Source organism: Pseudophryne corroboree, chromosome 2 (genome assembly GCF_028390025.1).
Source record: "Pseudophryne corroboree isolate aPseCor3 chromosome 2, aPseCor3.hap2, whole genome shotgun sequence".
In the NCBI taxonomy this organism is placed as follows: Eukaryota; Metazoa; Chordata; class Amphibia; order Anura; family Myobatrachidae; genus Pseudophryne; species Pseudophryne corroboree.
Genome location: NC_086445.1, coordinates 487,589,647 through 487,609,442, shown reverse-complemented (window position 1 = coordinate 487,609,442; position 19,796 = coordinate 487,589,647). Strand labels below are relative to the sequence as shown.

The window sequence follows — 19,796 nt, the reverse complement described above, 5'->3', positions numbered from 1 at the left end:
TGGGGCGTGGACAGCACCTGCTTTATAAGGCCTCTTTTCAGGGTGAGCAGATGCTGCTGAGTCTCTGTTGGTTAGTCAGTTCATGAAAGTTAGCCAGTACTGTGTAGCTTTGTATTTGTTTGTTGCTTACTGCAAATAGGCCTGGGGATTTGGTATTACACTCTGCCAATCCAGACCTAGCAGTAAGACTGGAGTCAGTCGTTTAGCTTGCTGGGGTTCTGTTATTACTCTGTGAACTTAGCAAGTTTGCGGCTGTATTCTAACACTTGCCTGTCTAATCCTGTCTCACTGTGCTAGGTGTCAGGGGTCAGTTTAGTGGCAGTTAGCTTAAACCTGTGCACTGCAAGTGAGAATCAGGATTGTGGAGGCTCTCCTTGTGTCTATCATTCCATCTCTGACCAAGGAGTTAACTGCCACACCCGTTGGTAACCCTTTAGGGTTTTGCTGTTGCCCTTAGCAACAGCATTTCGGGTTCTCTACGTATTAAAACACAACATCTTGCTTTTTACATCTGAGCAGTTCTAATACAAGGGAGATACCCAGTTCCTTAGCCTCTGGGCTTCTCTGTTCACTGTGTGTGTATTTTGTTACCCTATCACCTTCTGTGTACGTTATGTCATATTCCCCAGTTTGTCTGTGAGTCCATTTGTTTTGCATAACAGTTCAAACACCAGTACATTCCTGCAGACACTGGAGTGCATAACAGTTCTGACACTAGTACTTTCCTGCAGGCACTGGTGTGCATAACAGGAGCAAGGACAAGGGATCCTCAAGCAGCATTCGTGGATGCGCTGGCGGTGCTGTGGAGGTTTCGGCTGCCGTACGTGTTCCCTCCGGTGTCACTCCTGCCCAGGGTAATTCGGAAGTTCAAGCAAGAAAAAGGAATTCTGCTTCTCATAGCTCCAGCGTGGCCCAGACGGCACTGGTTCTCAGACCTGCAAAGCCTATCGTCAGAGCGTCCAATTCTACTTCTACAACGCCCAGACCTCCTCGTTCAGGGCCCCTGTGTCTACCAAGACCTAGCCCGGCTGTCTTTGACGGCGTGGCTCTTGAAGCTTCCGTCTTGAGGGCTAAAGGGTTTTCTGAGGCGGTCATTCAAGCTATATTGCGGGCACGAAAACCGGCTTCGGCTCGGATTTACTATAGGGTCTGGCATTCTTACTTTGTTTGGTGCGCATCTAACGATTATGACGCTTCCAAGTTTAGTATAGCCAAGTTGTTGGCTTTTCTTCAGCAGGGCCTGGACTTAGGCCTGCGTCTGGCCTCCCTGAAGGTTCAAATATCTGCCTTGTCGGTGTGGTTTCAGAGAAAGATTGCGACCTTACCTGATGTGCATACCTTTACTCAGGGTGTGTTGCGTATCCAACCTCCCTATGTCCCGCCTCTGGCTCCTTGGGACTTGTTGGTGGTTTTGGAGGCGTTACAAGAGTCTCCGTTTGAACCTCTTGGTTCAGCTGATCTTAAGTGGCTTTCCCTTAAGGTGGTGTTTCTGCTGGCTGTTGCCTCAGCTAGAAGAGTGTCGGATTTGGGTGCCTTGTCCTGTAGTTCCCCATATCTGATATTTCACCGTGGCCGGGCGGTTCTTAGGACTCACCCCGGATACTTACCTTAGGTGGTTTCTTCGTTCCACCTTAACCAGGAGATTGTGGTTCCGGCACTTCGAAAGAGAGGTCTTTGGATGTGGTACGGGCTCTCCGTATCTATGTGAAGAGAACTGCTTCTATTAGGAAATCTGATTCTCTCTTTGTGCTGTTTGGATTTCACAAACGGGGCTGGCCTGCTCACAAGCAAACTTTGGCCAGATAGATTAGAATGGTGATTGCACATGCTTATGTGAGGGCTGGCCTCTCGGCTCCTGCTCACATTACGGCCCATTCTACTCGGTCTGTGGGACCTTCTTGGGCGGCCCGCCGTGGTGCGACCCTTGAACAATTGTGCAAGGCGGCTACGTGGTCATCTGTGAACACGTTCATAAGGTTCTATGCCTTTCGATACTGCCACTTCCCAGGATGCTTCCTTTGGACGCCGGGTTCTTGTGCCCGCTACAGTGCGTCCCCTCCCATAAGGAACTGCTTTAGGACATCCCCTATGTCTATCCTTGTGGAGCCCAGTGTACCCCGCAGCAGAAAATGAGTTTTATGGTAAGAACTTACCTTTGTTAAAACTCTTTTTGTGAGGTAGACTTACCAGTGGTATCTGCCGAGATCAACTTAACAAAGCCATCCCCAAACCAGGTTTCACCTTCATAGGGAAGATACTCCAGTACTTCACAAGGCGCCCACCCTGACGCACTTAGCTTCTTTGGGTTGGTATGGCATTAGCCGCTGACACTTCTCCTGTCGTGAGAGTGTGGTGTATGTGGCTACTAACCGTTGTCGTCTCTTTTCCTGCTACTGCATTGGGCTGGTTAACTGAAAACTGAGCTCCTGTGCAGGGAGGCGGGGTTATAGAGGAGGCGGCACTATGCATTCTGGGAACAGTCAAAGCTTCTCAGACTGTTGGTGCCTCGGATCAAGATCCTACTCTACACCCCTATGTTTATCCTTGTGGAGCCCAGTGTACCTCGCAGAAAGAGTTTTAACAAAGGTAAGTTCTTACCATAAAACTAGTTTTTCTCCTCACAGAGACGCTGGTCCTACCAAAACACTGCTGTACAGATCAGAGTGAAAAATGAGGGGGGGGCACAGTTGTTTGGTGCAATAGAAGTTAAAAATAAAAGCACACTATATCATTAGCGCGGTGTAAATGAGCTGGTAAACTCCTTATGTTTTTCCATGACAGAATGTACTGGGGTCTATCCCTTATAGCCAGTGTAATGTCGGTGGGTGTTTGGTACACGTGTGTCGGCATATCTGAGGCTGAGTGCTCTGCCACAAAGGGAATGACTATGTCGGTGCTGTCGACTCCTAATAGTACTTGGTACATGTAAATCAATGTCAACATGTCAGTAGAGGTATATTTTTCCCTAGAGAAAACTATATGGGAGACACAGACGTAGGGGGTGACCCTGTCGGCACCAACAATATCTGACTGGGTGGATATTGACATGATAACGTGATGCATATCAGAAAGAGCTATACCTATATGTATGTATAGTAAGGTTACATAGGTCTGTGGACCGATCGCAGACGCGATAATATTTATGGAGGGAGTCATATTCATAGAATTGATTTCTCTCAGACCCCTCGGGAATGCAAAAATTTTATTTTGCCCAGTTACTACTCCCTGAGATCGACTTGAATAATGTTTTTTATGTCGACCATAATGTTTCCTGATCAGATCCACAAAATTGGCATTCAGTACCTGTTCATACACATTGGAACGTATTAACGTCACTAAGGACCCTGCTGTTCCTGACAAAAGGATATATGTATACGTATTATATATATATATATATATATATATATATATATATATGTATGTATGTATGTATGTATGTGTGTGTATAGGTGAAGAAAACATTTGAAGGTATATGTATGTGTATATATATATATATATATATATATATATATAAATAAATATTTATAATGAATGCTGAGGTAAAGTTATTCCTTCTCATGGATAGAATAAAGTGAGAGTCACCCCTGTTCTGCACGGGGCTCTGTCACAAAGGATCGTATGCAGGAAGATATGTGATACTCTAATTATGTGTCTGCATGTATGTTGATTTTACTAGCATTACATGCGCATGGGGGAGAAGTTGTATGCAGGGTACTCCTGAAGTCGAGTCATGTCTTTATTATTGCAGCATACTGCCGTGCGACTACAAGGGATATAGGACTCTTGGGTTCGCGGCCCACTTCCATGGCGGTCTCGACTAGGAGGACGTTGTGGATTCACCAATGGAATGCTGAGGCTGACTCCGAGAAGTACTGGAGTATCTTCCCTATGAAGGTGAAACCTGGTTTGGGGATGGCTTTGTTAAGTTGATCTCGGCAGATACCACTGGTAAGTCTACCTTCTTGAACTATGTTCCCTCACAACGGTTTGTGATGCATTTTTGTAGGATGCAGTCATTTCAACCGAATGGATACGGTTTTTCCCTTTCTTTGCAGGTAGAGGAAGGTGGAAAGGTAAGAGGTCAGCAGCCTTTTCAAGGTCGCAGAAGCAGAAATTATCCTCTGTTTCTACCACATCCACCGCATGTTGCTGGGTCTATCTTGCGGGAGCCCACACCGGTGGGACCATGTCTAATACTCTTCAGTCAGTCCTGGACCGGACATGGACCAGTGAGTTTAAGAATAGAGTCCAAAGTGGGACATACTGGAGTTTCCAGACGATTCCCCTCACTGATTTTTCAAATAGACCTTACCGATTCTCCTATGGACGGGGAGGTAGTATGCGACGCCATACAGGAGTTGGGTCAGGATCAGGGCATTGTCCTGCTGTCCCGGTCACAAAAAAAAAAAAAAATCTCCAATCTGTAAAAGGAGAAAGAGGGTCTAAGTACGGTTCTTCCGCATTTGGCTTACCTGGGTTTGCTATTCAGGATTGTCATTGCCAATTAACCGGAGTGATGGCGGTATGATGGTTCTCCTTCAATAGTAAAAGTCATTATTATTCTGTACTGGGACGCTCTCCTGACTACGGCGAGGTCAAGAAACAAGTGGTGCAAATCGTTTTCTCCCTGACAGTTCTTCAACAAAGTGGTTGGCTCCTGAACTTGCCAGAATCACTGTTGATCCCAACGTCGTGGTTGTCGGAGTTGGGAATAAGGTTAGATAAAGAACTGTTGAGAGTTTGTTTCTTCCAGTGGAAAGAGCTCTGAGGATCCAGAGTCGGATCAGATTTGCAACAGTGTAAATCCATCAATACGTTCCGTTGATGAAGAAGATGGTTGCGGCCTACGAGGCCATTCAGTGAGCAGGGTAAATGCCAGAGTGGTTTTAGCGGGACCAGTTGGACATGTGGTCCGGGTCTCACCTGCACATGCACCGGAAAATAATCCTATCTTCCAGGACCAGAATCTCTCTCCTGTGGTGGCTGCACAGTTCTCACCTCCTAGAGGGACGAAGGTTCGGGATCCAGGATTGGATCCTGGTGTCCATGGATGCAAGTCTCCAAGGCTGGGGAGCAGTCTTTCAAGGGGAAGAGTTTCCAGGGAAAATGGTCAAGCTGGGAAGCTTGTCTGCAATAAACATTCTGGAATTAAGGGCTATTTACAACGGCCTTCGGCAAGCAGAACATCTTCGCGATCTGCCCGTCTTAATTCAGTCGGACAACTTAACAGCAGTGGCGTACATAAACCGCTAGGGCGGAACAAAGAGCAAAGCGGCAATGGCGGAGGCCACAAAAATTTTCCGCTGGGCGGAAAGGCATGTAAACGCTCTGTTAGCGGTCTTCATTCCAGGTGTAGACAACTGGGAAGCAGACTTCCTCAGCAGACACGATCTCCATCCAGGAGAGTGGGGTCTTCATCAAGAGGTTTACACAGAAGTAACAAGTCTTTGGGGAATTCCTCAAATAGACATGATGGCGTCTCGCCTCAACAAGAATCTTCAGAGATATTGTTCCAGGTCGAGGGACCCTCAAGGAATAGCGGTGGACGCCCTGGTGACACCGTGGGTGTTTCAGTCGGTCTATGTGTTCCCTCCACTTCCACTTTTTCCGAAGGTGATAAAGATCATAAGAAGAACAAAGGTTCAGGCGATCCTCATTGTTCTGGACTGGCCAAGGAGGGCTTGGTATCCAGATCTTCAAGAATTACTCATAGAAGATCCCTGGCCTCTTCCTCTATGAGAGGACCTGTTACAGCAAGGACTGTGCGTGTATCAAGACTTACCGCGGCTGCGTTTGACGGCATGGCGGTTGAACGCCATATCCTAGCCCGAAAGGGTATTCCCAGTGAAGTCATTCCCACACTGCTTCAGGCTAGAAAAGAAGTAACGGCGAAGCTTTACCACCGTGTTTGGAGAAAATATGTGTCTTGGTGTGAATCCAAGAAGGCTCCTACGGAAGAATTTCAGCTGGGGCGTTTGCTCCGATTTTTTGCTAGCAGGTGTGGATGCGGGCCTAAAGTTAGGCTCCATTAAAGTACAAATTTCGGCCTTATCTGTTTTCTTTAAGAAAGAGTTGGCCTCCCTTCCAGAAGTTCAGACCTTTGTGAAGGGCGTGCTGCACATCCAACCTCCCTTTGTGCCCCCAGTGGCACCATGGGATCTTAATGTGGTGTTGCAGTTCCTGCAATCTCATTGGTTTGAACCTTTACGTAAGGTTGAGTTGAAATTCCTTACTTTGAAAGTGGTCATGCTGTTGGCCTTGGTGTCCACAAGGCGGGTGTCTGAATTGGCGGCTTTGTCTCACAAAAGCCCCTATTTAATCTTCCATGCAGATAGAGCGGAGTTGAGAACTCATCAGCAATTTTCTGCCAAAAGTGGTTTCATCGTTTCAGGTAAACCAGCCTATTGTGGTGCCAGTGGCTACCGACGCCTTGGCGTAATCGAAGTCTCTCGATGTGGTCAGATCTTTAAAAATCTATGTTGCCAGAACGGCTCAGATTAGGAAAACAGAAGCTCTGTTTGTCCTATGGGCTCCCAAAAAGATTGGGGCTCCTACTTCCAAGCAGACGATTGCACGCTGGATCTGTAATACGATTCAGCAGGCTCATTCTACGGCAGGATTGCCGTTACCGAAATCGGTGGAGGCTCATTCTATCAGATAGGTGGGTTCATCCTGGGCGGCTGCCCGCGGGGTCTCGGCATTACAACTCTGCCGAGCAGCTACTTGGTCGGGTTCAAACACCTTTGCAAAGTTTTACAAGTTTGATACCCTGGCTGAGGAGGACCTCTTGTTTGGTAAATCGGTGCTGCAGAGTCATCCGCACTCTCCTGCCCGTTCTAGAGCTTTGGTATAAACCCCATGGTTCTTGAAGCATCCCCAGCATCTTCTAGGACGTATGAGAAAATAGGATTTTAATACCTACCGGTAAATCCTTTTCTCTTAGTTCGTAGAGGATGCTGGGCGCCCGTCCCAGTGCGTACTGTATCTGCAGTTATTGGGTATGTTTACACACATGGTGTGTTGTGTTTAAGTCAGCCTGTTGCTGACGATATTCAAGCCATAGCATGCGTTATGCTGTTACTGGTTGTGTTTACACACATAGGTTGTGTTACGCTTTATGTCAGCGTATTGCTGCATATTCTTCATGCCGTAGGCTGGTGTTCTATTGAATGCCACGTTCTGCGGCATACTGGAGGTGTGAGCTGGTAAAATGCTCGCCGTGGTTTATCAATAAATTCTTTCCTCGAAATGTCCGTCTCCCTGGGCACAGTTACTTAAACTGGAGTCTGGAGGAGGGGCATAGAGGGAGGAGCCAGTTCACACCCATTCAAAGTCTTAAAGTGCCCATGTCTCCTGCGGATCCCATCTATACCCCATGGTTCTTGAAGCATCCCCAGCATCCTCTACGGACTAAGAGAAAGGGATTTACCGGTAGGTATTAAAATCCTATTTTCAAGGTATTGCTTTCTAGAGATTCGTGCTTTGAGCTTAAGCCACCAGAATGTATAGCTGTCAGTTGCTATAGGGAACTCCTGGTAGTTATGCTTCTTTAAGTTTATTTAGTAAAAACAATAATTCTGGACAAGTGGAAATCACAGTTTAACCACTACTTTTCTCGTCTCTTTTGCCTACTTCTGTGTCAGTTATTTATTTTGCTGTTGCTCTGAGGGAAATTAAGTTTCCCTCCATAATTCACTGTGGGTTAATTGATCCCCAGGGGTAATTAACTGCAGCTAATTGGATACACTCCTTAATACAATAAAAATATAAATAATTTGCATTTATATACTCCAAATATAGGAAATATATACAGGTATTTAAGTTATTTTTCTGCTGCGGGGTACACTGGGCTCCACAAGGAAAGGCATAGGGGTGTAGAGTAGGATCTTGATCCGAGGCACCAACAGGCTGAAAAGCTTTGACTGTTCCCAGAATGCATAGCGCCGCCTCCTCTATAACCCCGCCTCCCTGCACAGGAGCTCAGTTTTGTAGTTGGTGCCGCAGATAGCAGGCACATAACAGAGGGGCTGCTCTGGGCAGCCCTAAGAAGAGCTTTTTTTGAAGAAAAGTGAAGACTTCAAGGGCTGTAGCAGTGTGTACATGTCTAGTGACATTCACTGATGCAGCTCCATCTCTCCCCAGCGGCGCTGTACACTCCCGAGCCCTGGTTGCCGGGTAACTACAGCAGGAGGCTCCGGTTTTCTTCTGGTCAGGCACACACAACGGGGGCTCTCCGGGATCGTGTTTCCGCGCTTCGGGAGGTGGTGAGTGGGTCCCGTACTTTATCGCGATCCGGCGCGGTCGTGGGAGGCGGGCCGCGCGCGCTGCCGGTGGACACTGTGGCAGTACAGGCGATCCCACTAGATCACCAGGGCATGGGTGCAGGTCAGGTTTTCGCTTAAAACCTTTTTATGTGTAGCCCGCAGTACCTGGTGGTTTTGCCAGCAGAGGGGATAAGGCTTAGACCTGGAACCCCTCCCCCAGCCCCGGGGCTCCATTTCCAGCAAATGTTCCCGCCCTGGAGCTACATATCTGTCTCTCCCTAACTCCCTGTCAGTGTTTGGGCGCCATTTCTCTCAGCTACACTGTTCCTGGGACTGCTTGGGCAAATCCTCCTGTGTAAAGCCGCCTGGTTGTCAGCGCTGTGACTTTACATGACACTTAAGTATTCTACTTGTCAATAAGACAGTGTTAGTTAAGAAAGAGTGCATCTAGTCAGGGTTCTCTGGTACAAGTACCCTGTGATATACATCCAGTTCTTACTGTGCAGTGTTATATCTATTGACTACATAGCTATATAAGCTGGTCCAGTGCAGTATTATTGTTAGTAATAACCTCTGCATTGTTTAACTGTGACTATATATGTGTGCATTAGCTTGCTGAGTGGTTTCTGTATCTCTGCTTGTGCTAACTACACTGTGCAGGGGTTTGGGTAAGAGGTATTGTGCTGCTGCCAATTGTACTGTGTTACCTGATACTGCAAGTTATATCATGTCTGCTTCTGAAGGTAACGGTTCTGGGGCTGAAAACACTGCCGGTGTTGCTGAAGCCACAGATCCCTATGAGGAGAATATAGCAGCTGTGGGCTCTGGTTCTGGGGGCTCCTTGCCCCCCAGTGGGACTGTGGCAATGGAGGTACATAATTACCCACCGTGGGCCGCTTTTTCCACGCTTCTACATACGCTAGTTAATAAACTAACACCCCCTATGCCGGTACAACCGTATGTGGTCTCTGCAGCTAACCCGCCGTGGGCGGACGATTTATCTGCTCAATTGAAGAAGTTGAACCAGTCCTTGACTACTAAAAAGTCTGACCCTCACTCGCCTAAGACCAAGGGGTCCTCTAAGCGAGCTCTTATCTCCTCACAATCCACTGCTGTCACTGACACCTCGTCTGATGAAAATGGCGCTTACACTGACCCCACAGATTCTGACACAGATACTGCTGATGGGGAGGGTAGTTCACATGTGGATGTTCCTGATCTTTTGGAGGCTATTAAGTTAATTTTACAGATTACGGATGATCCCGAGCCATCCGCCCCTCTTAAGAAACCAGATAGGTTCAAGCGTCAGAAGGTGGTTAAACAAGTTTTACCTCACTCTGACCACCTAGTGGATATACGTCAGGAACCCTGGGGAAACCCGGTAAAGAAGTTTGTGCCTCAAAAGAAGATGCTGGCTCGCTATCCCCTATATATAGTGAGAATTATTGGTTGGTGATACAAAGTAAGGGGCCACATATACTGTATTATTGGTGGTATTGCCTCATTGAGTATCACCATTCTATCCTGGTCATGCAAGCGGACAGGATATTCCCTGGCATATGATAATTGTCCATATTACTAATTATATAGTGGACATCTCTGCACATAATTCTTGCACATGATAATTGTTCCACTATCATTGATTGGATTTAGCTATAATCTCACTCCCTATTTTGGGCATAAGATTAATACAGATTTTTTTGAACACACGATTGACCCAGATCAATTTGAATATTTTGGGCGATACGGGTATTGGGATCGACTGAACGGGCAGATTAAACTATTGCGGACATACCCCACTGGAGATGCCCGATCTCGTCTGATCTTGGAAGCCAAGCAGTGGAGGGCCGGGTCAGTACTCGGATGGGAGACCACCTAGGAACACCCTGGTACTGCAAAAAATTCTTCTGCCCGATCTAGAGGGATCCCTAATAATACCAACTGGTACTCGGTTCTGTATGACTTATGATTTAATTCTCTACGCTAAAATAATCCTGAATAGGATTGCTGTAGAATAAATGATGGTCATATATTACACAAATACGTCATTGTGATTATAGTAAATCCACAAGCCCAAAGACTTGATTCCGGTTCTCACTGTGGTATTGAAAACCACATGAATTATTTTTCATATAGTGCTATATTTTCGCTTAGCTTTACTATTTATATATAATTTACTCCTTAATTACCCCCTTTTTTCAAACAAATTAAGTTATTTCTTACCAAAATTGATTAATATACATTTATCCCTCTGAAATGAGTGCTCCCACACAAGAGTCTACTTTCCAACTTTCTTTTGTTGGTCTTTTCTAGTTGATACCCATTTGACTCTCGGGAGCACCACTGATAGCAACTTATATCTGTACAAGAAATTTTTTTTTCCACATGTACAGGGTTGCTGTATCCATAAGCAATTTAGCATCATAAATCAGTTTTTTTCAGAGGACATTAACAATAACTGATTATAGACTAGTGCGGTCCCAAAAAAAGCTCTTTTCGCTATCCCCTCATGCCAGAGCTGTCTAAAAATTGGGAAACGCCTCCTCCAGTAGACTCACATGTGGGTAGGATGGTGGTTTCCTCAGCTCTACCTGTCACTACCGTCACGTCTCTAAAAGAGCCTACGGATAAACATGTGGAGGGTTGTCTGAAAGCGATTTACACCCTCACGGGTGCTGCACAAAGGCCCACTATTGCAGCAACATGGGCTGCAGAGGCTATTGAAGCATGGGCCCTGGAGTTAGAAGCTGAAATCTCTTCTGACCATGCTAGACAATGCTTGTCATATGTACAGAGGGAAAAGGTAGCAGGTGCACTATCTCACACTAGCTCAACCTGTAGTAACCAGAGGCACTTAGCATATTCCTGGCCAGGGCTATGAGCTTACCCACCGCATCAAGGTAGCCTCTCATTGGGTAAGTCCCTAACACTAACTATAGGGGTTCAGGTCCGGGGGGCAGGACACCCCAGAGCCACCCAGCCAGACAACCCCAGGGCATCGCAGGAGTGATAAAAATATAAGGTTAAAGAGGTAGGAGCAGCTGTTGCTGCATGTGTGAATAATGTGAGGAGTAAAAGAAAATTATGTGAAGGTGTTACATATATATAAAACAAACTATAAAGGCCATGGAGTGATGAAATAGTGTTAAATTGCGATGCCCCAGGCACCCAGCCACGGCAGGCACAGGGAGCCCCACACCCCCAGAGAATTCCCCCCATTATGGACTGCCATATTAAACAAAATGTAGGAGTCTTACCTCAGTGTGCTCATTCCAAATGTAAAGGCTAGAGTGTTGGACTATTTAAAATCAGAGGGGTGGGAGGGGCAGGGTGCTAAATTAGCTGCCCCACCCACCCCTCTGATTTTAAATAGTCCAATACTGTAGCCTTTACATTTGGAATGAGCACACTGAGGTAAGACTCCTACATTTTGTTTAATATGGCAGTCCATAATGGGGGGAATTCTCTGGGGGTGCGGGGCTCCCTGTGCCTGCCGTGGCTGGGTGTCCCTGGGGCATCACAATTTAACACTATTTTATCACTCCATGGCACTTATAGTTTGTTTTATATATATGTAACACCTTCACATAATTTTCTTTTACTCCTCACATTATTCACACATGCAGCAACAGCTGCTCCTACCTCTTTAACCCTATATTTTTATCACTCCTGCGATGCCCTGGGGTTGTCTGGCTGGGTGGCTCTGAGGTGTCCTGCCCCCCGGACCTGAACCCCTATAGTTAGTGTTAGGGACTTAACCAATGAGAGGCTACCTTGATGCGGTGGGTAAGCTCATAGCCCTGGCCAGGAATATGCTAAGTGCCTCTGGTTACTACAGGTTGAGCTAGTGTGAGATAGTAAAGTGTACAGAGGGAAAGGGTAGCAGGTGCACTAAGTCTCAAGCAGAGTAGCACCTCACTACCTAATTAAGGTGTGCAAATTAGGGCCCTTTTCCCAATGCTTGTCATATATTGTCACAGCTTCTCACTATACTAAAGAGGCGGCAACTGATGCCGGTATCCTAGCAGCCAAGGCCTCTACTACATCAGTCCTGGCTCGCCGGATATTGTGGCTGAGATCCTGGTCTGTGGATCTGGACTCTAGAAAAAACCTGGAGTTACTCCTTTTTAAGGGAGATATTCTGTTTGGGGAGGACTTAAATAAGATAGTGGCTGACTTGGCTACTGCCAAAACTGCCTGTCTGCCAAGTACCGCTCCTTCTGTGTCGAAGGCTAAAGGTACTTCCTTTCGCCCCTTGCGTCCTTAAGGTAAAGCAAAAGGTCAGGCGTACAACAAGCAGGCCCGCACTTCCAAACATAGAAACATAGAATTTGTGGGCAGATAAGAACCACTTGGCCAATCTAGTCTGCCCCTTTTTTTTTTTTATAATCTCTAACCTTAATTGATCCTTATTTCTTTGTAAGGATATCATTATGTCTATCCCATGCATGTTTAAATTGCTCTACTGTCTTAGCCTCTACCACCTCCGATGGGAGGCTATTCCACTTGTCCACTATCCTTTCTGTGAAGTCATTTTTCCGCAAATTTCCCCTGAACCTCCCCCCCTCCAGTCTCAGTGCATGTCCTCGTGTCCTATTGCTACTCTTCATTTGGAGAATGTTTCCCTCCTGGACTTTGTTAAAACCCTTTGTCACGATCCGGGTATCTGGACGCCATTTCTTACCCATCAGATGCCTCCTAAGGCTGGCTCAGCGCTCCAGGACCGGATCCCATCTGTTATCCTAATGTTCACATTCCTGCATCCTCTCCTGTCTCTCTGAGACGCTGTCACAGTAACGCCTTATTACATCTGGCATGGCGTCTCCCGCGGCCTCCGCCGCCGTCCCTGAGCTTCTGCATGCAGAGTGTCAGAGTGGCGATTACGTCAGCCGCGGCCTCCGCTGTGTCCGCGTGGTTGGATGTGCACTTGTCAGCCTGGCGTCTCCTGTCTCCAGTGGCCGGCGCCGCCATTACTGTTTTCATTACCACATGGATTACAAACCAAACTTCCCTCCAAGTGTCTGCATGGGCGCAGCCATCTTGGATTCTGTCAGCTGATCATTTCCTCCAATCTGTTGTCAGTATTGTTAATCTGCATAATTGCCTAGCCAATCCCTTCCTTGCTGCAGGTATAAATACACTGTGCCTGAGCAAGGAAGGCGTCAGTGCTTTGGTTGTCAAACCTAGTTCCTGTTTGTCTCTCTCCTGTGATTGTCTTCCAGGTTCCAGCTCCTGTCTCAAGACTTCCACCATAGAGACCCGCACCAGCATTCCACCTGCGGTGTAGCCTGACTCTCCAATCCATTGTGGATTCATCTGTTTCCAGCTACAACATTACCTGCTTCCAGCTCAGCTTCCAGCAGAGTACAGCTTCCCTTAAAGGGCCGGTGTCCTTTCTACACTTTACCACTCTCCACCGGTATTATTATTTCTCCGCTCTCAAGTTCTACATTTCAGTTCATATTTCATCGCTCCCAAGTTCATTTATTATTTAACTGGTTCCAGCCAGTATCCACTCCGTGCTAACAACAGTCTGGTTCCAGCCAGTATCCACAGCAGCTGTTTTACCTTCAGCAACCCAGCTGTTCCTGGAACACCAGCTGGCACAATCCTGGGTTATCTCCATTGCTACAGTCGGGCCTGGTAAGGACTTTCCATCTAGAAGATCATAAGAACTATCTCACACTACCAGTGCCCTGTGGCTCCTGCCATCCTGTAGTACCCAGGAACTGTATTTATTATTTGCTGACTTTTACGTTTTCTTTTACTGCTGCTGTGTTGCGGAGTTGTCATAATAAACATCATTGACTTTTATCCAAGTTGTCGTGGTCACGCCTTCGGGCAGTTATTATTCATGTTACTTACATGTCCAGGGGTCTGATATAACCTCCCAGGTTCCGGTACATCTCAGCCCCTACAACTGAGGCTGCCTCCCGTCAGCTCAGGCCCTCAGTTGTGACAGTAAGCACTGACCTAATGAATCCAGCCGGAGACCAGGATCAAGCGGCCAGGCCGATGCAAGAACTGGCAGCCCGACTAGAACATCAGGAGGCTGCACAGGGCCACATCATCCGCTGTCTCCAGGATCTCTCTACTCGGCTGGATGGGATTCAGACAACTCTCCGTGGATCAGGCGCATCTGGTGCGTCAACCACAGTGACTCCAGCTATAACCCCACCCACCTTACCCATTTCTGCTCCACGTCTTCATCTTCCAACGCCAGCAAAATTTGACGGATCTCCAAGATTCTGCAGGGGATTTCTCAACCAGTGTGAGATTCAGTTTGAGCTACAACCTGGCAATTTTCCCAGTGACCGTACAAAAATTGCCTACATCATCTCTCTTCTCAGTGGCTCCGCCCTTGACTGGGCATCACCGTTATGGGAGAGGTCCGACACCCTGCTATCTTCTTACACTGCATTCGTGTCAACATTCAGGCGCATCTTCGACGAGCCAGGCCGGGTAACCTCAGCTTCATCCGAGATTCTCCGTTTACGCCAGGGGTCACGTACTGTAGGACAATATCTGATACAGTTCCAGATCCTGGCATCCGAACTGGCATGGAACGACGAGGCCCTGTATGCTGCATTCTGGCATGGCTTATCTGAGCTTATTAAAGATGAGTTAGCTACCAGAGACTTACCTTCTAAGTTAGATGAGCTAATCTCACTCTGCACGAAAGTTGATTTACGTTTCAGAGAGAGAGCAACCGAGCGTGGAAGATCATCTGCTCCAAAATCTTCTGCTCCTCCTCCTCGTCAACTGTCACCATCTAAAGATGAGCCCATGCAAATTGGCCGTTCCCGTTTAACTCCTGCTGAGCGCCGAAGACGTCTCTCCGAGTTTCTCTGTCTCTATTGTGCAGCTCCGTCTCACACCATTAATGCCTGTCCCAAACGTCCGGGAAACTCCAAATCCTAGCTCGCCAAGGAGAGGGCCGGCTAGGAGTAATGATCTCCTCTCCATCTCCTCAAGATTGTAATCTCCCAGTCTCGCTTCAAGTTGCTCAACGTTATCGGAACGTCATTGCCCTCCTTGATTCCGGAGCAGCTGGGAACTTTATTACCGAAGCCTATGTTAAACGGTGGTCCCTACCCACCGAGAGACTTCCTTCGTCCATTTCTTTAACTGCCGTGGATGGCAGCAAAATTTTTGATGCAGTTATTTCTTTAAGGACTCTACCAGTTCGTCTGAGAGTGGGAGTTCTTCATTCCGAACTTATTTCTTTTTTAGTGATTCCAAGAGCCACACATCCTGTGGTCCTGGGCCTTCCATGGCTCCGTCTTCACAATCCTACAATTGATTGGACGACTACGCAAATCCTGGCATGGGGTTCCTCCTGTGCTGAGACATGTTTGTTTAAAGTATTGCCTGTCTGTTCTTCCTCCCCCAGGTCGTCTGATGTTCCACCTCCTCCATATCAAGATTTCACGGATGTGTTCAGTAAAGCTTCTGCTGATATCCTTCCTCCTCATAGAGAATGGGACTGTCCGATTGATCTCGTTCCAGGGAAGGTTCCACCTCGAGGCCGAACTTATCCGTTGTCTCTGCCTGAGACGCATTCTATGGAGGAATATATTAAAGAGAACCTAGCAAAGGGGTTCATTCGACCTTCTTCTTCTCCAGCCGGCGCAGGCTTCTTTTTTGTAAAAAAGAAAGATGGTGGTCTGCGGCCGTGCATCGACTACAGAGGTTTGAACGACATTACCATCAAGAACCGTTATCCTTTACCCCTGATTACTGAGCTCTTTGACAGAGTTAGCGGAGCTACCATCTTTACAAAGCTGGACTTGCGAGGTGCATACAATCTCATCCGGATCCGTGAGGGTGACGAGTGGAAGACCGCCTTTAACACCCGTGACGGACATTATGAGTACCTCGTCATGCCCTTCGGATTGAGCAATGCTCCAGCTGTCTTCCAGCATTTTGTCAATGAGATCTTCAGAGACATTTTATACCGTCATGTCGTGGTCTATCTAGACGATATCCTCATTTTTGCCAACGATTTAGAGGAACATCGTTTTTGGGTTAAAGAGGTTCTGTCCCGTCTCCGTGTCAATCATCTCTATTGCAAATTAGAGAAATGCGTCTTTGAAGTCAAGTCCATTCCGTTTCTAGGGTACATTGTGTCCGGTTCCGGACTAGAGATGGATCCTGAGAAACTACAAGCAATCCAAAATTGGCCGATACCCTTAACCCTCAAAGGGGTCCAGAGGTTCTTGGGGTTCGCCAACTATTACCGAAAGTTTATATGAGACTTTTCCACCATTGTGGCGCCTATTACTGCTTTCACTAAGAAGGGTGCTAACCCGTCCAAGTGGTCTGAAGAAGCCATGCAAGCATTTCATCTTTTAAAACAAAGGTTCATCTCTGCGCCTGTTCTGAAACAGCCTGACATCGACTCTCCTTTCATCTTAGAGGTGGATGCCTCCTCCGTTGGAGTAGGAGCGGTGTTATCTCAGAGGGCTAAAGATGGCCATTTACACCCTTGCAGTTTCTTCTCCCGGAAGTTCTCCCCAGCTGAGCGCAACTATGCCATTGGCGACCAGGAGTTGCTAGCCATCAAGCTCGCTCTAGAAGAGTGGAGGTATCTGTTGGAGGGAGCTTCTCATTCAATCACCATACTTACAGACCACAAGAACCTTTTATACCTGAAGGGCGCACAATGTCTCAACCCTCGTCAGGCCAGATGGGCACTTTTCTTTTCCAGGTTCGACTTTAAACTCCAGTTCTGTCCGGGCTCTCAGAATCGCAAGGCCGATGCCCTTTCCCGCTCATGGGAGCAAGAAAATGAGTCAGAGTCTTCAGACAAGCATCCTATTATAAATCCGTTGGCATTCTCCACGGTAGGGATGGACTCTACGCCCCCATCAGGGAAAAGTTTTGTGAAGCCGATGCTAAGGAAGAAGCTCATGCATTGGGCCCATGCTTCCCGTTTTGCCGGACATACAGGTATCCAAAAAACCCTGGAGTTTATCTCTAGGTCCTATTGGTGGCCAACTCTGAAAAAGGACGTCTTGGAGTTTATTGCATCTTGCCCAAAGTGTGCCCAACATAAAGTATCCCGCCAGTCGCCTGCGGGGCAACTGGTTCCACTATCCGTTCCCCGTCGACCATGGACCCACTTGTCGATGGATTTCATTACAGACTTACCCATGTGCAACAAGTTCAATACCATCTGGGTGGTAGTTGACCGGTTCACCAAGATGGCACACTTCATTCCTCTCACCGGTCTTCCGTCAGCTTCCAAGTTGGCTCAAGTATTCATACAAGAGATCTTCCGACTCCACGGTCTTCCTGAAGAAATTATCTCAGATCGAGGAGTTCAATTCACAGCCAAATTCTGGCGAAGTTTATGTCAAGTCCTCCAAGTCAAGCTAAAGTTTTCCACGGCTTACCATCCTCAGACCAATGGTCAAACCGAGAGGGTGAATCAGGACTTAGAGGCCTTCCTCCGCATCTATGTGTCCTCCTCTCAAGATGACTGGGTTCAGTTACTTCCCTGGGCCGAGTTCTGTCATAACAACCAGTATCATTCTTCATCTGCTTCAACACCATTCTTCACTAACTTTGGATTCCACCCTAAAGTCCCTGAGTTCCAACCGCTTCCAGCAACTTCTGTTCCCGCAGTGGATATCACCTTGCATCAGTTTGCCAATATCTGGAAGAGCGTACGATCAGCTCTGCTCAAGGCATCGTTCAGGTACAAGAAGTTTGCGGATAAGAAGCGTCGAGCAGTTCCTGCTCTCAAGGTGGGTGATCGGGTATGGTTATCCACGAAGAATTTGAGGTTAAGAGTTCCCAGTATGAAGTTTGCACCTCGCTATATCGGTCCTTTCAAGATTGAACAAGTCATCAATCCTGTTGCTTACAGACTCCAGTTGCCTCCCTTCTTAAAAATACCCAGGACATTCCATGTTTCCCTGTTGAAACCGCTGATCTTGAATCGGTTTCATTCCTCACTTCCTCCAACTCCGAAAGTCCAAACTCAACGAGGCGTTGAGTATGAAGTGGCCAAGATCCTGGACTCACGTCACCGTTACGGTCAACTACAATATCTTATTGACTGGAAAGGTTATGGTCCTGAGGAACGTTCATGGACCAATGCTTCTGATGTCCATGCTCCTGCCTTGGTCCGGAGATTCCATTCCAAGTTTCCTCAAAAGCCAAAGAAGTGTCCTGGGGCCACTCCTAAAGGGGGGGGTGCTGTCACGATCCGGGTATCTGGACGCCATTTCTTACCCATCAGATGCCTCCTAAGGCTGGCTCAGCGCTCCAGGACCGGATTCCATCTGTTATCCTGATATGTACATTCCTGTATCCTCTCCTGTCACTCTGGGACGCTGTCACAGTAAACGCCATATTACACCTGGCATGGCGTCTCCCGCGGCCTCCGCCGCCGTCCCTGAACTTCTGCATGCAGAGTGTCTGAGTGGCGATTACGTCAGCCGCGGCCTCCGCTGTGTCCGCATGGTTGGATGTGCATCTGTCAGCCTGGCGCCTCCTGTCTCCGGTGGCCGGCGCCGCCATTACTGTTTTCATTACCACATGGATTACAAACCAAACTTCCCTCCAAGTGTCTGCATGGGCGCAGCCATCTTGGATTCTGTCAGCTGATCATTTCCACCAATCTGTTCTCAGTATTGATAATCTGCATAATTGCCTAGCCAATCCCTTCCTTGCTGCAGGTATAAATACACTGTGCCTGAGCAAGGAAGGCGTCAGTGCTTTGGTTGTCAAACCTAGTTCCTGTTTGTCTCTCTCCTGTGATTGTCTTCCAGGTTCCAGCTCCTGTCTCAAGACTTCCACCATAGAGACCCGCACCAGCATTCCACCTGCGGTGTAGCCTGACTCTCCAATCCATTGTGGATTCATCTGTTTCCAGCTACAATATTACCTGCTTCCAGCTCAGCTTCCAGCAGAGTACAGCTTCCCTTAAAGGGCCGGTGTCCTTTCTACACTTTACCACTCTCCACCGGTATTATTATTTCTCCGCTCTCAAGTTCTACATTTCAGTTCATATTTCATCGCTCCCAAGTTCATTTATTATTTAACTGGTTCCAGCCAGTATCCACTCCGTGCTAACAACAGTCTGGTTCCAGCCAGTATCCACAGCAGCTGTTTTATCTTCAGCAACCCAGCTTTTCCTGGAACACCAGCTGGCACAATCCTGGGTTATCTCCATTGCTACAGTCGGGCCTGGTAAGGACTTTCCATCTAGAAGATCATAAGAACTATCTCACACTACCAGTGCCCTGTGGCTCCTGCCATCCTGTAGTACCCAGGAACTGTATTTATTCTTTGCTGACTTTTACGTTTTCTTTTACTGCTGCTGTGTTGCGGAGTTGTCATAATAAACATCATTGACTTTTATCCAAGTTGTCGTGGTCACGCCTTCGGGCAGTTATTATTCATGTTACTTACATGTCCAGGGGTCTGATACAACCTCCCAGGTTCCGGTACATCTCAGCCCCTACAACTGAGGCTGCCTCCCGTCAGCTCAGGCCCTCAGTTGTGACAGTCACTACACAG

General features: G+C 47.4%; 1 protein-coding gene and 1 pseudogene across 9 annotated transcripts in view; both read left to right on the top strand.

Moving 5' to 3' along the window:
• Positions 1 to 19,796, top strand: part of TEX14 (testis expressed 14, intercellular bridge forming factor) — a 739,191-nt gene that overhangs the window by 111,738 nt on the left and 607,657 nt on the right. The window lies entirely within an intron of this gene.
• LOC135054373 (5S ribosomal RNA) lies at positions 10,046 to 10,165 on the top strand (annotated as a pseudogene).